General features: G+C 45.7%; 1 protein-coding gene across 1 annotated transcript in view; it reads left to right on the top strand.

Annotated features, from left to right (window-relative positions):
* Positions 1 to 469: 469 nt before the first annotated feature.
* The window catches only part of FHL3 (four and a half LIM domains 3), a 62,527-nt gene continuing 56,996 nt past the window's right edge, over positions 470 to 6,000 (top strand). The window contains exon 1 of the mRNA XM_056557119.1: positions 470 to 628. The gene's annotated coding sequence lies outside the window, so the exon portion shown is untranslated. The remainder of the gene's footprint in view (positions 629 to 6,000) is intronic.

Raw genomic sequence — 6,000 nt, 5'->3', positions numbered from 1 at the left:
CATATATACACCCCCCTGACATGAACACTACTGTGTGTATATACACCCCTCTGACATGAACCCTACTGTGCATATATACACCCCCCTGACATGAACACTACTGTGCATATATACACCCCCTGACATGAACACTACTGTGCATATATACACCCCCCTGACATGAACACTACTGTGCATATATACATCCCCCTGACATGAACACTACTGTGCATATATACACCCCCTGACACGAACACTACTGTGCATATATACACCCCCTGACATGAACACTACTGTGCATATATACACCCCCCTGACATGAAGACTACTGTGTGTATATAAATATATATGTCCCCCCTGACAGATGCTGCACACTGAAGTCGGTCGGGGCAGTGTGAACGTCCTCTCAGCCAATGACAGTGTGTGGAGCGTCCTGCCCGGTTGTGCCTTCCCCTCGCTGTATCATTAGTAATGTTCGGAGAGCTGAGGGGAGGGGCGGAGGCAGAGCTGCTTAGGACACAACTCTGCACCTCACACCGTTCCTCAGGAATGAGGCCAGTCCCGGGCTCTTAGTCATTTCCTCTCAGCAGTTACACGCACGGCTCTCGGAGTGGCTTCTCTGCGGCTTATCCTCCTCTCAGGATTACAGGTGAGTGCCCCTGCCTGCCCGGTGCCCACTCCGCTGCTCCAACCTGCCTGCTGTTTATGAATGGACAAGGTGTAGTGACTAACCAGGGCTGGGAAGGGAGGCATTTCTAACTTTTTCGAGGATTCTAAGCTATTGAACTGTATGGCTCCATGGTCTGCCTATATCACCGCATTCTATTCTGTGACAGGAGAAGCCAGGCTTATGCTTTATACAGAGGCTCTTCACCTGTGGCTTTACATGTCCTTCACTAGACACTTTACAAGTCTGTGATGGAGCAGAGCTGAATTTATACTTTAACCCCTGTGACAGTGTTTCTCCACCAGTGTGCCTCCAGCTGTTGTAAAACTACAACTCCCAGCATGCCCGGACAGCCTTGGGCTACCCAGACATGCTGGGAGTTGTAATTGTGCAACAGCTGGTGGTATGTTGGGCATAGTATTAATGAAAATCTGTTATCCCAGGAATAAAAGCTATTCTATTTTTTTTTTGGTATAACTAGTTTACTTCAGGGGGTCTGACCGCTGGGACCCCGACGGATCACCATAATGGCAGCCAAATATCAGTGCAAGTGCATGCTCAGCCAGAGCTTCATTCCTTCTTTAGAGAAGTGTTTTCCAAACAGGGTGTCTCCAGCTGTTTCAAAACTACAACTCCCAGTATGCCCGGACAGCCTTTGGCTGTCCGGGCATTCTGGGAGTGGTAGTTTTGCAACAGCTGGAGATACCCTGTTTGGAAAACACTGTTCTAGGATACTTGTGAACATGCAGAATGGAGCGCTGGGCCATGTATGGAAGCCCCAGTGAGAATGGATAGAGTGGCAGTCAGGCATGCCTGTTTCTTCATTCAGTATTGATGGAGGTTCGCTGAGGCAACCATATAACACCCAAAAGTTCTGTGAGTCCTATAAATTAGAATATTGGGCAGCAGAGTAGGGGCACTTTAATTGTAAGACTGGTTTATATGCAGCGCTGGTGTACTCCGCAGCATGACCACAAATTGCCAGTGATTTTCACAGGAACAACATGTTAAAAGCAATATTGCCGTTTCAAAACTTCCACTTAGCACGTATAAACTAGCCTTAGGGTACGTTCACACGGGCGGATTTATTTGCCGGTTTCCCACTGCGTATTTGAAAGGGGACGGGCTCTTCTCGGCTGTCTGCAGCGAGTTTTCCGCGCCGGAATTTACGCTACGGAAAATCCACCACAAGCCCCATTGAAGTCAGTAAGGACTGCGGCGGATTATCCGCCATGGAAATTCTTTTGCGGACAGCCGAGAAGAGCCCTCCTCCTTTCAAATATGCAGCGGGAAACCCGCAAATAAATCCGCCCGTGTGAACGCATCCTTGGGGTGTTCTCCGCTGCGAGTTTGAGCCGAAGGAAAAAATCTGCAGCAGACCCCATTGAAGTCAATGCTGCAGATTTTGCTCGCAACACATCAACCCTTGGGATGAGCACAAAACGCATTTGCGTGAAATAGGAACTTCAGCACTGAACCACGTTGAAAAGAAGTGTCATGTTACTTCTATATTGAGCATTTCCCCTGTTCCCATTGAAGTGAATAGGAGCAGGGTTATCTGGAAATCAGGGCGTGTCTGCATCGAAAAGCACATTTTGGTTAGTGTGTATGTACCCTTATCAAGGATTCGACCTCTGCCTTTAATGTGTCATTTATGGGGGTCCAACCTCTAGGCCTCTGCTGTGTGGAGAATCTGAGTCCTGATCTGTGAGCTTTAGAAGGCAAGTTAAAGGGGTATTCCGGCTTTATACATCTTACCCTTATCCTTTGGATAGGAGATAAGATGTATGATCGATGGGGACCCCTGCGATCTCGGTGCTGCCCCCGGCATTCTGTGCCAGGGGCTGCCTCGGAGACAGGGACGTGATGTCACGGTTACGCCCCCTAGTGATGCCACGCCCCCTCCATTCATATCTGTGGGAGGGGGCATGACGTTGGGACCCCTGTGATCATACATCTTATCCTTTGGATAGGGGATAAGATGTATAAAGCCGGAATACCCTTTTACGCTTACCTGGTCATTTCTGCAGTCCTGCCTATGCCCCCACCTCTCCCTTTAGATTGCTATTGACATCACACTTGGACATTTAAAGGGGAACTCAGGTGTAAAAAAATAAAATAAAATAAAAATTTCAAATCAACTGTTGCAAGAAAGTTAAACAGATTTGTCAATCACTTCTATTTTGAAATCTTAACCCTTCCAGTACTTATCAGCTGCTGCATACTACAGATATACTACAGAGAAATGTGTGAAGTTCTTTCCAGTCTGACCACAAGTGCTCTCTACTGACACCTCTGTCTGTGTCAGGAACTGTCCAGAGCAGGAGAGGTTTTCTATGAGGATATGATCCTAATCTGGACAGGTTGTTATCTACTTGTTTCCACCTGAGTTCCACTTTAACTAACTGATCATTCATGTGTGTGTTCACCAAACCAGTTTCTAGGGGCTCTGCATGAGGACCTCCTTGCTCCTACAAATCTTTTTGGACAGTTTTAGTTCCGTCACATAATGTAATGCTCAATAACTGTGGAGTCAGAGGGTGTAGACCAGTGGTCTTCAACCTGCGGACCTCCAGATGTTGCAAAACTACAACACCCAGCATGCCCGGACAGCTGTTGGCTGTCCGGGCATGCTGGGTGTTGTAGTTTTGCAACATCTGGAGGTCCGCAGGTTGTAGATGACTGGTGTAGACTCTGCCTTGAGATGCCTGGGGTTAGCTCTGAATAATGTTATACATGTGTGAGGCCCACAGGGGGAGCTCTTGACAACTTCCTAATAGAATGAGACCTAAATACACCTTGCACGCTGCCAAGATGTTTACTAATGCTTTATTTCTTTAGCTACACTGTTGCTACTGACAGGTACAAACAGATCTGCTGAGGATAAGTAAGATGCTTTTACGAAATGATCATCGTAAGCACACAATAACCATCTGCACGTGTTCTGCTCTCTGGGGTTCTATCAAGCAACGCTGTGATTTATTTAAATTTTTTTAATTAATGTAAATATTTTCTAAACTTGTGTAAATATTGATATAAATTGTAAACCCTTTTTTCTTTGTAGAGGTTATTTCTTGTACAGCGTTTTATCAGCTGCTAGAATGTAACAGCTTTTGTAGAGCTTCTGAAGCTGTATATATATATATATATATATATATATATATATATATATATATATATATATATATATATATATATATATATATATATAATGTGTATGTGTGAAGCAATTTGGAAGTACTGTACATGTATATCCGCCCATCAGCAATAATATTAAAATCACTGACAGGTTAAGTAAATAACATGCATTATGTGGTGAAAACAGCAGATATAGGAGGTGAAATATATTTTTTACTGATTGAACTATCAGTTCTTGAAGTAGATAAATTGGAAGCAGTAAAAAGAGACTTAGGCCAAATTTTAAGGGGTTGAAGATTTTGTCAGAGCTTTTCCAAAACAGCAGCTGTTATTGGATATTCCCATTTTGTGGTAGTTTAGGTCCAAGGAAGGACAATCACTGAACCAGTTTTTCCAATTCCACTTGAGATGTACCGGAAAGATAACTGGTAAAATAGTTCAATGGGCACCCCAGGCTCCTTGATACACATGGGGAGTGAAGACTTGCCTGTCTGGTCCGATCCCACAGATACTGTACCAATATTCCCGAGAACAAAGCTTTGGATAAAACAAGACAGTGAAGTGTGTCCCATGTCACAAGCCTTCTTATTGACACTTCACTGTAGGTCTTGAATAGATTTGCATGATAAAGGTGTCAGAGCACACAGTGTATTGCAGCTTACTTTGTATGGGGCTGTGTAGCTGCAGTCTAGTCACAGTGCCCAGACTGATCCTTAGGCTAGGTTCACACTACAGAATTTCTGGGCAGAATTTCTGCCGGAGATCAAGCTGGCGGTGCTAGGACCGAGCAGACTGCATTGCTGCCCCCATAGACTGCAATGCATTTCTGGGTGGATCTTTTGGGAGATCTGCTCAGAAATGCATTGCCATCTATGGAGACGGAAATGTAGTCTGCTTGGTCCTACTGCCGTCAGCTCGATCTCCGGCAGAAATTCTACCCAGAAATTCCACAGTGTGAACCTAGCCTTATACACTGCTGAAAGTGCCTGAAACCTGCACAGAAATATCATAGAAACACCATGGAGCAATGAAGGAAGGTGGCCTAGTCACATCATGTGGACAGCAGGGAACATTGTTTTTTATTTTACCTGGGAAGTAGATGGCATGAGGATACAATATGGGAAGAAAGCAAGCTGGTGGAGGCAGCATGATGCCCTGGGCAATGTTCTTCTGCAATACCTTAGGTCTTGGCATGTATGTTACTTTAACATGTAGAGCATACATAAACTTTGTTGCATACCAATTAAACTCCTTTATGGTAACAATATTTCCTAAAGGCAGTGGTTTTATTCAAAAGGATAATATGTCTTGCCACACTAAAAAAATTGTACAATAGTGGCCTGCTCCATGGAGCCCAGGGCACCTTGAGGTCTTGAGTCGAATCTTAAGAGATAACAGCTGTTTTGCAGTGAGAGGGAAACTTTACCATATTTGGCAGGTGGTTTTAAAGGGGTACTCCGGCCCTAGACACCTTATCCCCTATCCATAGAAGATGTCTGATCATGGGGGTCCCGCCGCTGGGGACCCCCGCGATTTCCCTGCTGTACCCCGTGTCATCAGCCTCACGGAGCGAAGATAACGCCATGTCTGATGACTCGCGATACAGGGGCGGGAGTATCATGAGGTCATGGCTCCTCCCCCTTGTGATGTCACGCCCTGCCCCCTCGATGCAAGTCTGCGATCTTCGCTACGTGAGGCTGATGACAAGTGGGTGCAGCAGGGAGATTGCAGGGGTCCCCAGTGGCGGGACCCCGTGGTCAGACATTTTATTTCCTATCCTTTGGATAGGGGATAAGATGTCTAGGGCCGGAGTACCCCTTTAAGAGGGTAATCCAGTTCTTAAAAACATATTTCCTATTCACATGATACTGGATAAGTGTCTGATTGCAGGGGGTCTGACCTATGGGACCCCCTTAATCTCCAGAAGGGGACTCTGAGTTTCCTTGCTGCATGGAGTGGTGGGTCTGTACGCACTTCTAGCGTTGTCTAGTAGCGCTAGAGGTACAAAAAAAAATTCTCTGGTGCTCCTGTTGACAATGCATGGCACACCTGCTAACCCATCGCTCCCTGGAGTGGGAAGATTTGGGGCCCATTCCTGAGATAGCAGGAAGTCTCAGAGGTCAGATCCCCTTTGATTAGACATTTAACCCCTGTCCTGGGAATTTGGGATTCATTATTAGGGGCTGGAATTCCCCTTTTAATGTGACAGCTGATCA

The sequence above is a fragment of the Hyla sarda genome, chromosome 2 (genome assembly GCF_029499605.1).
Source record: "Hyla sarda isolate aHylSar1 chromosome 2, aHylSar1.hap1, whole genome shotgun sequence".
In the NCBI taxonomy this organism is placed as follows: domain Eukaryota; kingdom Metazoa; phylum Chordata; class Amphibia; order Anura; family Hylidae; genus Hyla; species Hyla sarda.
The sequence above is the reverse complement of the archived record's forward strand: the minus strand, read 5'-3'. Positions and strand labels throughout refer to the sequence as shown.